Source organism: Salvelinus alpinus, chromosome 34 (assembly GCF_045679555.1).
Source record: "Salvelinus alpinus chromosome 34, SLU_Salpinus.1, whole genome shotgun sequence".
NCBI classification, from domain to species: Eukaryota; Metazoa; Chordata; class Actinopteri; order Salmoniformes; family Salmonidae; genus Salvelinus; species Salvelinus alpinus.
In genome coordinates this window covers 10728805-10744856 of record NC_092119.1, presented here as the reverse complement: position 1 = coordinate 10744856, position 16052 = coordinate 10728805, and the positions used below count along the sequence as shown (strand labels likewise).

The following is a 16052-nucleotide window of genomic DNA, read 5'->3' as shown; positions in this document are numbered from 1 at the left end:
AATTCCAGTGCGTCAGAAGTTTACATACACTAAGTTGACTGTGCCTTTAAACAGCTTGGAAAAATCAAGAAAATTATATCATGGCTTTAGAAGCTTCTGATAGGCTAATTGACATAAATTGAGTCAATTGGAGGTGTACCTGTGGACGTAATACCTTCAAACTCAGTGCCTCTTCGCTTGACATCATGGGAAAATCAAAAGAAACCAGCCAAGACCTCAGAAAGTCTGGTTCATCCTTGGGAGCAATTTCCAAACACCTGAAGGTACCACGTTCATCTGTACAAACAACAGTACTCAAGTATAAACACCATGGGACCACACAGCTTTCATACCGCTCAGGAAGGAGACGCGTTCTGTCTCTGAGAGATGAATGTACTTTGGTGCAAAAACTGCAAATCAATCCCAGAACAACAGCAAAGGACCTTGTGAAGATGCTGGAGGAAACAGGTACAAAAGTCCACAGTAAAACGAGTCCTATATCGACATAGCCAGAAAGGCCACTCAGCAAGGAAGAAGCCACTGCTTCAAAACCACACAAAAAAGACAGACTACGGTTTGCAACTGCACATGGGGACAAAGATCGTACTTATTGCAGAAATGTCCTCTGGTCTGATGAAACAGAAATAGAACTGTTTGGCCATAAGGATCATCATTATGTTTGGAGGAAAAAGGGGGTGGCTTGCATGCCAAAGAACACAATCTCAACCGTGAAGCTCGGGGGTGGCAGCATCATGTTGTGGGGGTGCTTTGCTGCAGGAGGGACTGGTGCACTTCACAAAAAAGATGTCATCATGAGGTTGGAAAATGATATGGATATATTGAAGCAACATCTCAAGACATCAGTCAGGAAGTTAAAGCTTGGTCGCAAATGGGTCTTCCAAATGGACAATGACCCCAAGCAAACTTCAACAGATGTGGCAAAATGGCTTAAGGACAACAATGTCAAGGTATTGAAGTGACAATCACAAAGCCCTGCCTCAATCCTATAGAAGATTTGTGGGCAGAACTGAAAAAGCCTGTGCGAGCAAGGAGGCCTACAAACCTGACTCAGTTACACCAGCTCTGTCAGGAGGAATGGGCCAAAATTCACCCAACTTATTGTGGGAAGCTTGTGGAAGGCTACCCGAAACGTTTGACCCAAGTTAAACAATTTAAAGGCAACACTACCAAATATTAATTGACTGTATGTAAACTTCTGACCCACTGGGAATGTGATGAAAGAAATAAAAGCAGAAATAAATCATTCTCTCTACTATTATTCTGACATTTCACATTCTTAAAAAAAAAGTGGTGATCCTAACTGACCTAAGACAGGGAATTTTTACTAGGACTAAATGTCAGGAATTGTGAAAACTGAGTTTAAATGTATTTGGCTAAGGTAAAATCAAATCAAATCAAATTTTATTTGTCACATACACATGGTTAGCAGATGTTAATGCGAGTGTAGCGAAATGCTTGTGCTTCTAGTTCCGACAATGCAGTAATAACCAACAAGTAATCTAACCTAACAATTCCACAACTACTACCTTATACACACAAGTGTAAAGGGATAAAGAATATGAACATAAAGATATATGAATGAGTGATGGTACAGAACGGCATAGGCAAGATGCAGTAGATGGTATAGAGTACAGTATATACATATGAGATGAGTAATGTAGGGTATGTATGTAGGTGTAGGTATGTATGTAGGTGTATGTAAACTTCTGACTTCAACTGTATAATCGATTACTAGAGATTTGATTAAGTAATGATGGAACTAAATGATTAATAATGTACTAACTTGTGCACCCAGACATAGAAAATAATAAATACACGTTTTCTGAGTTGGTCCCCTTCATGGATCATTTGATAAGAGATAAGGTTAACGCGTTATGTGACTGTCTAAATACTTATGGGATTATTTTCCGTCCAGGTATTACATTTAGAGAAAACTGAATGTGCGAACAGGAACACGAACAGGAACAGACTACACAAATGAAACAGTCCCGTGTGGTAACACATACAGACACGAGATACAATCACCCACAAACAAACAGTGAGAACATCCTACCTTAATATGGTTCTCAATCAGAGGAAATGTCAAACACCTGCCTCTAATTGAGAACCATATCAGGCAACACATTAAACCCAACATAGAAACACAACACATAGAATGCCCACCCCAACTCACGCCCTGACCAACTAAACACATACAAAAATAAGAGAAAACAGGTCAGGAACGTGACACAATGGATGTTGATTTAATTTGTTTGACTTCTAATCTATTCCTTTTGCGCATGTGAGAATCTCTGCGGATAAACGCTTGGACCTTTAATTAAGGCTATTTTTCTGGGAATTGTGTCGTTACAATGTCCCTGACGTTACGACTACAGACAATTGTAAATTGGGTTATTTGCGGGATTTCTTCGTCATTTCAAATGCTTTGGGTCTATGGTACTTACTACAATCTGGGTTAAAGATTGTAATTCAACTATTGGTATGTTTTGCTTGGACAGATGCGGCCGCCAGTGTTTGATTAAGATATAAACTGAACGTTTCAACAACTTGCTAATTTATTCAACATAAATAGCAAGGCGATTTTCGATGTAATACGTTGTCTGTTGCCTAAATGGTCTGCTGGAATAACATATTGAGAATGGAGTCGTATTGACATAACTGAATCAAAGAAGAGAAAGTTAACTAAATCGAATGAATTCTAATAATAGCGGAAAGGGAATTGCGATAGAGCTGTGCCCACCGAAATGTGTTTTATTTTATTTTTATCGATTGACTGATGTAGTTTATAGATTTGGCGCATTAGATGTTATTTTTAAAGTCTTGGACATTTCATAAGTGTGAATTAGTGGTTAGTGATACAAATATAGTCATATTGATAAGGAGGATTGATGTAAAATTAACGAGTGCTGACAGTATGTAAATGGTGATATGTTATTAGTGTTTTTCTTTTATAGCGCTCTAATGATGCGATATTTTAGTCATTTGAAAAGCTGAGGTATCAATACAAGGTTAAATGATGAGTAAAGGGATTGAGCCTTGAGATTGTAAAAAAGATTAGCTGCGGTTGAAAGCGAGCAGGCAGTGGGACATTTGAACTAGAGGTATGAGAAACATTCTTTGACGGTTGCTGATTATTGTTGCTTGGTTTTATAGTTTAGGTAACACCAGTGATTTTGAGCAGGAAGTTCATGTATTCTAACATTATAATCCATTACGTGAAACAATATCCTTTCATTAGATTGGATTGACTTTGAGTTTATTTGTATTTTTACAGGGACAGTGCACATTAATCACAGTTGTGTGAGTCTGATGGCAGGGTATTCCAGACATGGGAACTTCTCACAGAGAAAGTATATTGACCAAAGGTGCTTTTACTTAAAGGGACTATACAGTCACCTCTCATGGCAGACCTTGTGGACCTGCTCCCCATATGTTTGGGTTTTCTGTTTAACAAAACTACTGAGTGGAGGGGGAACCAGGCCATTTAGGATCTTGAATACAAGACATGCAAACGTGTACTTTCCAACTCAGGACTTCATGCTTTCTGAGAATGTAACAGTGATGATGGCTACTGGGCTTCCTATCAAGCACTTTGAGAGCCTGTTTGCAGGTTTTAATGTTGTACCACAAGCTTGGGACCAATTAGTCAAGCAGTATGTTAAGTGGGGGAGTATCATAGATTTGAAGTACAGTTTTGCTACCTCTGTGGTCAAACAATTTCGTATGTATTGGAAATTAGTATCAAGTATGATGCCAAGGTACTTAAAATCGGATTCTACCTGGAGCTTCTCCCCTGACACATAGACATCTGGCATCAACTGTCCTCTTTGTGAGGAACATGCAAACTGTTTTTTTTTTTTTACATTGAGATGCAAACATGAGTCCCTGAGAGACACTTTGTAACCTGGACCATTACAGTAGTGAGTCACTGAGCCACTTTGTAACCTGGACCATTACAGTAGTGAGTCACTGAGCCACTTTGTAACCTGGACCATTACAGTAGTGAGTCACTGAGCCACTTTGTAACCTGGACCATTACAGTAGTGAGTCACTGAGCCACTTTGTAACCTGGACCATTACAGTAGTGAGTCACTGAGCCACTTTGTAACCTGGACCATTACAGTAGTGAGTCACTGAGCCACTTTGTAACCTGGACCATTACAGTAGTGAGTCACTGAGCCACTTTGTAACCTGGACCATTACAGTAGTGAGTCACTGAGCCACTTTGTAACCTGGACCATTACAGTAGTGAGTCACTGAGCCACTTTGTAACCTGGACCATTACAGTAGTGAGTCACTGAGCCACTTTGTAACCTGGAACATTACAGTAGTGAGTCACTGAGCCACTTTGTAACCTGGACCATTACAGTAGTGAGTCACTGAGCCACTTTGTAACCTGGACCATTACAGTAGTGAGTCACTGAGCCACTTTGTAACCTGGACCATTACAGTAGTGAGTCACTGAGCCACTTTGTAACCTGGACCATTACAGTAGTGAGTCACTGAGCCACTTTGTAACCTGGACCATTACAGTAGTGAGTCACTGAGCCACTTTGTAACCTGGACCATTACAGTAGTGAGTCACTGAGCCACTTTGTAACCTGGACACATTACAGTAGTGAGTCACTGAGCCACTTTGTAACCTGGACCATTACAGTAGTGAGTCACTGAGCCACTTTGTAACCTGGACCATTACAGTAGTGAGTCACTGAGCCACTTTGTAACCTGGACCATTACAGTAGTGAGTCACTGAGCCACTTTGTAACCTGGACCATTACAGTAGTGAGTCACTGAGCCACTTTGTAACCTGGACCATTACAGTAGTGAGTCACTGAGCCACTTTGTAACCTGGACCATTACAGTAGTGAGTCACTGAGCCACTTTGTAACCTGGACCATTACAGTAGTGAGTCACTGAGCCACTTTGTAACCTGGACCATTACAGTAGTGAGTCACTGAGCCACTTTGTAACCTGGACCATTACAGTAGTGAGTCACTGAGCCACTTTGTAACCTGGACCATTACAGTAGTGAGTCACTGAGCCACTTTGTAACCTGGACCATTACAGTAGTGAGTCACTGAGCCACTTTGTAACCTGGACCATTACAGTAGTGAGTCACTGAGCCACTTTGTAACCTGGACCATTACAGTAGTGAGTCACTGAGCCACTTTGTAACCTGGACCATTACAGTAGTGAGTCACTGAGCCACTTTGTAACCTGGACCATTACAGTAGTGAGTCACTGAGCCACTTTGTAACCTGGACCATTACAGTAGTGAGTCACTGAGCCACTTTGTAACCTGGACCATTACAGTAGTGAGTCACTGAGCCACTTTGTAACCTGGACCATTACAGTAGTGAGTCACTGAGCCACTTTGTAACCTGGACCATTACAGTAGTGAGTCACTGAGCCACTTTGTAACCTGGACCATTACAGTAGTGAGTCACTGAGCCACTTTGTAACCTGGACCATTACAGTAGTGAGTCACTGAGCCACTTTGTAACCTGGACCATTACAGTAGTGAGTCACTGAGCCACTTTGTAACCTGGACCATTACAGTAGTGAGTCACTGAGCCACTTTGTAACCTGGACCATTACAGTAGTGAGTCACTGAGCCACTTTGTAACCTGGACCATTACAGTAGTGAGTCACTGAGCCACTTTGTAACCTGGACCATTACAGTAGTGAGTCACTGAGCCACTTTGTAACCTGGACCATTACAGTAGTGAGTCACTGAGCCACTTTGTAACCTGGACCATTACAGTAGTGAGTCACTGAGCCACTTTGTAACCTGGACCATTACAGTAGTGAGTCACTGAGCCACTTTGTAACCTGGACCATTACAGTAGTGAGTCACTGAGCCACTTTGTAACCTGGACCATTACAGTAGTGAGTCACTGAGCCACTTTGTAACCTGGACCATTACAGTAGTGAGTCACTGAGCCACTTTGTAACCTGGACCATTACAGTAGTGAGTCACTGAGCCACTTTGTAACCTGGACCATTACAGTAGTGAGTCACTGAGCCACTTTGTAACCTGGACCATTACAGTAGTGAGTCACTGAGCCACTTTGTAACCTGGACCATTACAGTAGTGAGTCACTGAGCCACTTTGTAACCTGGACCATTACAGTAGTGAGTCACTGAGCCACTTTGTAACCTGGACCATTACAGTAGTGAGTCACTGAGCCACTTTGTAACCTGGACCATTACAGTAGTGAGTTCTTGTGCAGCTTGTTGTTTGCTCTTTGCATGCACATATATCACTGTATCATCTGCATACATTTGAACTTCAGACCCAGTACAGACAGAAGGCAGATCATTAATGTACAGGCTGAACAGTATTGACCCTTGGGACACGCTCACATCATTGCTAAGAGTGGGAAACAGTTCATTTGGACTATTACGCTGATGAGACAGCACCAACTTTTTGAAGGTTCTAGATTTGTTAAACAACAGGTTTATATTTTTACTAAATGAATGCAACAGATTAAAATGATTAGATTACTGGAAAGGGGTTACGGGTGTGTTTAATGTTTATTTTAGGTGCCGATTTCACTTAATGAAACACTGTAGTATCTGATGTGTTTTGAGTAGGATACTTCCTTCCGGGACTGATGGATGTCCCCTACACTATGTATGTTAAGGAAGACATAGGAGAGCACGTCTCAAACAACTTTTTATTAAATGCCTGGGATCAAATATCACTGATTCCTTACGCTGAGAAATTGACTAAATTTGCGACAGAAAATAATTAAGTATTACATTTAGTAATGGTACCAGGATAATTGTATATGGTTATGGAAAAGAGAGACCCGTCATATAGTATAATATGGGAGTGAATGGTTAGACTCGGTGGCGAGATAGCACGTGTCTAAGGGTAGCACGTGCTAAATTAAGAGCACATAAACATTGAGTTAGATTAAAACAAACAATTAATGATTCGAGGGAATACAGTGGATTTATCATTATTATCAGGTTTTGTTTGTAGTTGAAACTTTGGGTTGCTGAATCGGTGTAGCATAGTGAATGCTAACGAAATGTTTGGTGTTTTTTTTTCACGGGAAAATGGGGGTTTCATTGTCTCTCTTTGAAATGTTTCCCGGGGCTATGGTCTTGGAAAGAGCGGAGAGTGAGATTGAGGCCGTAAACTACCAAATGAAATAAGGCCTGGCCATTTTTGTGTGTTTTTACCTTAAGGTTTGCAAATACCCACACACAACACACTTGATATGACTATTTGTTGGTGTTTTTAAAATACTATGTTTGATTTACTGTGTGTTCTATTTCCCTTGGGTTTAATGAGTTTCCATTTGTCTTAGTGCCAAGGTATCTTAAAGGAGCACACACACACGGGGAATTTTCTGAAGTTTTTATTTTCTGAGTTTTAATTAAACACGTGAATTATTTTCATAAAGAAATGTACTGGAAACCTGGGATACGAGATGTATGAAATGTATGAAATGTTTGACTGTTTAACTTTATGTCTAATATAGTAAGAAACACTTCTTTGAAGGGTTTGTATGACCTCTGACCTCTGTCCTGACTTTCCAGTGTGGTTTGATCACCCTCATTGGAAAGCCATTTGGATAATGAGTTTATGGTCATTTGTAATACTGATTTGAAGATCATTTGTAATATTAATAATTATGATGAAGTTTATAGTTCTTAGCCATGTTTGTGATTTGGACCAATGTGAAGAAGGAGAAGGCGTTGCCTTTGACTAAGGGTAGGCTGCCTTAACTCTATTTTCCTACGACCGTATGGATACAATACTTTTTCTTTATGAAGTTCTTAAGGGTAGTGATTTTAATTTGGTTTTGTTATTTTAAATTATGTTGTTTATTTTCTGACCAGTAGTAGTGTTTTTTCTTCTTTTTTTTTACACATTACTCACATGGGGAGTTATGTGTCAAAATGGGGGAGGGAACTGTCCTCTGAGGTTTTGGATTGAAGTTTACACGCCGAGTGATATATAGGAGTGTATTGAGTGATATGTGAAGAAGTGTATTGTTGTATTGTTTGTTCTGTTCTGTTTTGATACAAATTTCACCAGATTAGGTCTGCTGGATTGTTGGGATTTCTCCCGTTGGGTTATAGGTCTAACTTCCTGATCCTGTAGCTCTGCGATGAAGTTGACAGTGTGATGGGGAGTATAAACAGGTTATAGGTCTAACTTCCTGATCCTGTAGCTCTGCGATGAAGTTGACAGTGTGATGGGGAGTATAAACAGGTTATAGGTCTAACTTCCTGATCCTGTGGCTCTGCGATGAAGTTGACAGTGTGATGGGGAGTATAAACAGGTTATAGGTCTAACTTCCTGATCCTGTGGCTCTGCGATGAAGTTGACAGTGTGATGGGGAGTATAAACAGGTTATAGGTCTAACTTCCTGATCCTGTGGCTCTGCGATGAAGTTGACAGTGTGATGGGGAGTATAAACAGGTTATAGGTCTAACTTCCTGATCCTGTGGCTCTGCGATGAAGTTGACAGTGTGATGGGGAGTATAAACAGGTTATAGGTCTAACTTCCTGATCCTGTGGCTCTGCGATGAAGTTGACAGTGTGATGGGGAGTATAAACAGGTTATAGGTCTAACTTCCTGATCCTGTGGCTCTGCGATGAAGTTGACAGTGTGATGGGGAGTATAAACAGGTTATAGGTCTAACTTCCTGATCATGTGGCTCTGCGATGAAGTTGACAGTGTGATGGGGAGTATAAACCATCTTGAAAAAATACATTTCAATAGAATGTGTTGTTATTCTCTTTGACACATGTTTAGACATTGGTATTAAGAATAATTGGTAAAAGTAATAATTTATCATATAGTTAATGCTTGTCTGGATTTCCTGAATTAAAATGTAACTGAACTGAACAGTTGTTCTGATCTGTCCTCTCGAGGTTATCATGAGAGGTGATGTCAGTTGGTGTGTTAATGCATGGAAGAGATAATTGGACCGAAGAGTGTGTGTACCTAAAAAAAAACTCTAACTGGCTGAAGAAAAGCGACAAAGGCGTTCAATACGGCCCTGTCCGCACCACTTCTACCAAGAGACCGGAGTCCTGAGCCAGCAACCAGTGTACAGCATCCGATCGAAGCTATCAACTGCTTTTCTCTCATGTCTTTTCTCTCAGGAGTGTGACAGGAGTCCACGTGGAGTGAGCATGGGGAGAAATCTGTTACAAACGTCTCTTAAATTGCTGGTATTACTGGTTGACGAATGGCCAAGACATAATGGGTGGTGGCGGCCCAGGTGAGACATTGAAATTGGGACATTATCATGGGCCATCCACTTTGAACAGTAAAGCTATCAGAAGAAGACAATGAAGATGCCAGAAGATTGAGTGTCTGAAGGGGAGATATCAGGTTGATTGTTGAGGTCTACATACTACATACAATTATAGTCATTTAGATTATGAATGCATTAGGATACTGATCTGTATTATAATCGTGATAAGAAAGTTAATAGTAGAATTATAGGATAATTATACTGGATGTTAATATAAATGTACATTCTGCCAATGTTGATGTGTGTTAATTTGAGAGATTTTGACTTTGAGTGATAGGACCAATTTGAATCACTGAGCAATGTCATTCAAAATTATTAATTGGGTTTTGATTATAATTTGGAACCTGAAGGATTTTTAAAACTGAAGGATTGATTTGAGTTTAGTATGTTAATAACTATATGAGTGTCACGCCCTGACCTTAGTTATCTATGTTTTCTTTATTATTTTGGTTAGGTCAGGGTGTGACTAGGGTGGGTATGCTAGTTTTGTCTTGTCTAGGGTTTTGTATATCTAGGTTTTTTTGTAGGTCTAGGTATATATACAGTGGGGAGAACAAGTATTTGATACACTGCCGATTTTGCAGGTTTTCCTACTTACAAAGCATGTACAGGTCTGTAATTTTTATCATAGGTACACTTCAACTGTGAGAGACGGAATCTAAAACAAAAATCCAGAAAATCACAGTGTATGATTTTTAAGTAATTAATTTGCATTTTATTGCATGACATAAGTATTTGATACATCAGAAAAGCAGAACTGAATATTTGGTACAGAAACCTTAGTTTGCAATTACAGAGATCATACGTTTCCTGTAGTTCTTGACCAGGTTTGCACACACTGCAGCAGGGATTTTGGCCCACTCCTCCATACAGACCTTCTCCAGATCCTTCAGGTTTCGGGGCTGTCGCTGGGCAATACGGACTTTTGGCTCCCTCCAAAGATTTTCTATTGGGTTCAGGTCTGGAGACTGGCTAGGCCACTCCAGGACCTTGAGATGCCTCTTACGGAGCCACTCCTTAGTTGCCCTGGCTGTGTGTTTCGGGTCGTTGTCATGCTGGAAGACCCAGCCACGACCCATCTTCAATGCTCTTACTGAGGGAAGGAGGTTGTTGGTCAAGATCTCGCGATACATGGCCCCATCCATCCTCCCCTCAATACGGTGCAGTCGTCCTGTCCCCTTTGCAGAAAAGCATCCCCAAAGAATGATGTTTCCACCTCCATGCTTCACGGTTGGGATGGTGTTCTTGGGGTTGTACTCATCCTTCTATTCCTCCAAACACGGCGAGTGGAGTTTAGAGCAAAAAGCTCTATTTTTGTCTCATCAGACCACATGACCTTCTCCCATTCCTCCTCTGGATCATCCAGATGGTCATTGGCAAACTTCAGACGGGCCTGGACATGCGCTGGCTTGAGCAGGGGGACCTTGCGTGCGCTGCAGGATTTTAATCCATGACGGCGTAGTGTGTTACTAATGGTTTTCTTTGAGACTGTGGTCCCAGCTCTCTTCAGGTCATTGACCAGGTCCTGCCGTGTAGTTCTGGGCTGATCCCTCACATTCCTCATGATCATTGATGCCCCACGAGGTGAGATCTTGCATGGAGCCCCAGACCGAGGGTGATTGACCGTCATCTTGAACTTCTTCCATTTTCTAATAATTGTGCCAACAGTTGTTGCCTTCTCACCAAGCTGCTTGCCTATTGTCCTGTAGCCCATCCCAGCCTTGTACAGGTCTACAATTTATCCCTGATGTCCTTACACAGCTCTCTGGTCTTGGCCATTGTGGAGAGGTTGGAGTCTGTTTGATTGAGTGTGTGGACAGGTGTCTTTTATACAGGTAACGAGTTCAAACAGGTGCAGTTAATACAGGTAATGAGTGGAGAACAGGAGGGCTTCTTAAAGAAAAACTAACAGGTCTGTGAGAGCCGGAATTCTTACTGGTTGGTAGGTGATCAAATACTTATGTCATGCAATAAAATGCAAATGAATTACTTAAAAATCATACAATGTGATTTTCTGGATTTTTGTTTTAGATTCCGTCTCTCGCAGTTGAAATGTACCTATGATAAAAATGACAGACCTCTACATGCTTTGTAAGTAGGAAAACCTGCAAAATCGGCAGTGTATCAAATACTTGTTCTCCCCACTGTATGTCTATGGTCGCCTGATATGGTTCCCAATCAGAGGCAGCTGTTTATCGTTGTCTCTGATTGGGGACCATATTTAGGTAGCCATTTTCCCTTGGGTATTTGTGGGTTCTTGTCTATGTGTAGTTGCCTGTCAGCACTCATTTGTATAGCTTCACGGTTCGTTTTGTTATTTTGTTAGTTTTGTTCAGTGTTCATTTCTTATATTAAAGAAGAATGTACGCATGCCACGCTGCACCTTGGTCTCCTCCTTTTGACTGCCGTGACAGAAGAACCCACCACAAAAGTACCAAGCAGCGTGAAAAGGAGGAGCAGCGTTTTATGGAGAAATGGACCTGGGAGGAGATTTTGGACGTAGCAGGACCCTGGACGCAGGCTGGGGAGTATCGCCTTCCGAAGGTGGAAATAGAGGAAGCAAAAGCGGAACGGCGAAATTATGAGGAGAAATAGTTTGGAGTCAGGTTGGAGACATGAGCCAACTCCTCGTGCTTACCGTGGGGAGTGTGTGACTGGTCAGGCACCGTTTTATGCAGAAATGCTCACAGTGTTTCCAGTTCGCATCCATAGCCCGGTGCGCTCTATTCCAGCTCCTCGCATTTGCCGGGCTAGAATGGGCATCCAGCCAGGACGCATTGAGCCAGCTCTACGTTCCAGATCTCCAATGCGTCTCCATGGCCATGTGTATCCTGTGCCTCCTCACCGCACTCACCCTGAGGTGCGTGTCCCGAGCCCGGTACCACCAGTGCCGGCACAACGCACCAGGCCTCCAGTGCGCCTCCAGAGTCCAGTACGGCCTGTGCCTCTTCCCCGCACTCGCCTTGAGGTGCGTGTCCTCAGCCCGGTACCACCAGTTCCGGCACCACACATCAGGCTTCCAGTGCGCTTCCATAGGCCAGAGCTTCCGGCGACAGTACCCAGTCCAGAGCTTCTGGCGACGGGCCACAGTGCGGAACCTTCAACGACGGGCCACAGTCCGGAACCTCCAACGACGGGCCACAGCCCGGAACCTCCAACAACGGGCCACAGCCCGGAACCTCCTATGACGGGCCACAGTTCGGAACCTCCAAGGACGGGCCACAGTCCAGAACCTCCTATGACGGGCCACAATCCGCAACCTCCTATGACGGGCCACATTTCGGAACCTCCTATGACGGGCCACAGTCCGGAACCTCCAACTGCGGGCCACAGTCAGGAGCCTCCAGCGACGATCCCCAGTCCGGAGCCTCCAGCGACGATCCCCAGTCCTGAGCCTCCAGCGACAATCCCCAGTCCGGGGCCTCCAGCGACGATCCCCAGCCCGGGGTCTCCAGTGACGGTCCCCAACCCGGGGTCTCCAGCGACGGTCCCCAGCCCGGGGTCTCCAGCGACGGTTCCCAGCCCGGGGTCTCCAGCGAAGGTCCCCAGCCCGGGGTCTCCAGCGAAGGTCCCCAGCCCGGGGTCTCCAGCGAAGGTCCCCAGCCCGGGGTCTCCAGCGACGGTTCCCAGCCCGGGGTCTCCAGCGAGGTTCCAAGGTCCGGGGCCTCGATGATCCGCAGTCCAGATCTACAAAGGCGGAGGGATCAGTGTAAAGAGGGGGGGCGGCATCCAGAACCAGAGCCGGTACCGAGGGTAGATGCCCACCCGGACCCTCCCCTATAAGTTCAGGTTTGCGGTCGGGAGTCTGCACCTTTGGAGGGGGGGTACTGTCACGCCCTGGCCTTAGTTATCTATGTTTTCTTTATTATTTTGGTTAGGTCAGGGTGTGACTAGGATGGGTATGCTAGTTTTGTCTTGTCTAGGGTTTTGTATATCTAGGGTTTTTTGTAGGTCTAGGTAGAGATATGTCTATGGTGGCCTGATATGATTCCCAATCAGAGGCAGCTGTTTATCGTTGTCTCTGATTGGGGACCATATTTAGGTAGCCATTTTCCCTTGGGTATTTGTGGGTTCTTGTCTATGTGTAGTTGCCTGTCAGCACTCATTTGTATAGCTTCACGGTTCGTTTTTTTTATTTTGTTAGTTTTGTTCAGTGTTCATTTCTTATATTAAAGAAGAATGTACGCATGCCACGCTGCGCCTTGGTCTCCTCCTTTTGACGGCTGTGACATTGAGTGAAGCAATTCATTTATTATGGATTGAGTGTTTTGATTGTTGTTATGAACATGTTGACACTATTCTCAGCGTGTCCTGGTGAATGGAGAGGATGAACTCTGACACGGAGAGTGAAACTGATCCTAATCTATTTGATCTATAGGCATTGCCATATAAATAGTGGAATCATGATGCTTATCCTGGGTCATGTTCATTCGGCACCAACGGAATACATTTTATTTTAACTATGAGTCATTACCTGGATATGTCCAACAAGATATGCTAATGTTAGTTTCTGGGATGGAAATAGTTATGTTCACCATGCTGATCCATTGGAGTGTGATAGATAACTAAGGCTTATTTTATTAAACTCCATTGTTGCATGCACTGCATTATGCATTAAATATGTGCTTTTCACTGTCTATGAAGATATAGCTTTGAATCTCATAAACTGTATGCATCTTTAGTTTTTCTTCATGGGTTTGTGCAAGTGACTGTGTATCATAACCTCCCCAGACAAATTGGTAGAGTGCTTAGAATACGTGTTGGCGGATGAAATGGGAGACAGTGCTGAGTTTCTTGGGAGGAAGCTGAGCCAGTGCTATAGCAGCCAGTCACGTGAAGGAACACATGCAATGAGTTATTGCTTTTATGCTTCTTGGTTTACGTAGAATATATGCACTTTCTACATGTGAATGAATGTTCTTAAATCTTGAAATATTCTTTTAAGTTGAGAGGACTGAGAGCAAAATTGCAAGATTATGTTATAATACTTTTATTGCATCAAATGGTTGTTTAATTGCAACAGAATAAGGGGTTGTTAGAAAGCTCATCTGTGTGTGTTCTACGGAGGATGGGCCTCTGGGAGATTTACCACGTCTTTGGGGAGACCGCATTCCGGTGCATGAGTTAATGTTTCTGTTCTATACGGTAATCAGGGAGAGATGGCTCCAGTATGGAGTTGGGGGGGCAGACACTGGTCTCTACACAATGAGTTCTCATGATTTTTACAGCAGATTCTGTCTGCTGTGAATTATTAGTATCTTTTATACAAATCTTAACCTTGTGACCCATTCCATACACGTTGTTGTGTCATGTAAACTGAAGGAGGATGGACTTTGCTATAAAATGCTGTGGCTCAAACCAGCTGGTTGAGTTCTCAGTGATCACCTCCAGGGGTGATGACCGACCAGCTGGTTGAGTTCTCAGTGATCACCTCCAGGGGTGATTACTGACCAGCTGGTTGAGTTCTCAGTGATCACCTCCAGGGGTGATGACCGACCAGCTGGTTGAGTTCTCAGTGATCACCTCCAGGGGTGATTACTGACCAGCTGGTTGAGTTCTCAGTGATCACCTCCAGGGGTGATGACCGACCAGCTGGTTGAGTTCTCAGTGATCACCTCCAGGGGTGATTACTGACCAGCTGGTTGAGTTCTCAGTGAAAACCTCCAGGGGTGATGACCGACCAGCTGGTTGAGTTCTCAGTGATCACCTCCAGGGGTGATGACCGACCAGCTGGTTGAGTTCTCAGTGATCACCTCCAGGGGTGATGACCGACCAGCTGGTTGAGTTCTCAGTGATCACCCCCAGGGGTGATTACCGACCAGCTGGTTGAGTTCTCAGTGATCACCTCCAGGGGTGATTACCGACCAGCTGGTTGAGTTCTCAGTGATCACCTCCAGGGGTGATTACCGACCAGCTGGTTGAGTTCTCAGTGATCACCTCCAGGGGTGATGACCGACCAGCTGGTTGAGTTCTCAGTGATCACCTCCAGGGGTGATGACCGACCAGCTGGTTGAGTTCTCAGTGATCACCTCCAGGGGTGATTACCGACCAGCTGGTTGAGTTCTCAGTGATCACCTCCAGGGGTGATGACCGACCAGCTGGTTGAGTTCTCAGTGATCACCTCCAGGGGTGATTACCGACCAGCTGGTTGAGTTCTCAGTGATCACCTCCAGGGGTGATTACCGACCAGCTGGTTGAGTTCTCAGTGATCACCTCCAGGGGTGATGACCGACCAGCTGGTTGAGTTCTCAGTGATCACCTCCAGGGGTGATTACCGACCAGCTGGTTGAGTTCTCAGTGATCACCTCCAGGGGTGATTACCGACCAGCTGGTTGAGTTCTCAGTGATCACCTCCAGGGGTGATTACCGACCAGCTGGTTGAGTTCTCAGTGATCACCTCCAGGGGTGATTACCGACCAGCTGGTTGAGTTCTCAGTGATCACCTCCAGGGGTGATGACCGACCAGCTGGTTGAGTTCTCAGTGATCACCTCCAGGGGTGATTACCGACCAGCTGGTTGAGTTCTCAGTGATCACCTCCAGGGGTGATTACCGACCAGCTGGTTGAGTTCTCAGTGATCACCTCCAGGGGTGATTACCGACCAGCTGGTTGAGTTCTCAGTGATCACCTCCAGGGGTGATTACCGACCAGCTGGTTGAGTTCTCAGTGATCACCTCCAGGGGTGATTACCGACCAGCTCCATTACTGCACTACATACAGTTTGATTGTTTTGAAGAAATGTTAAAAGTCTATCTTTCTTCATTA

General features: G+C 43.9%; 1 protein-coding gene across 1 annotated transcript in view; it reads right to left on the bottom strand.

Moving 5' to 3' along the window:
* The window catches only part of LOC139563698 (thyrotropin receptor-like), a 41588-nt gene that overhangs the window by 6150 nt on the left and 19386 nt on the right, over positions 1-16052 (bottom strand). The gene's annotated exons all lie outside the window — the stretch shown is intronic.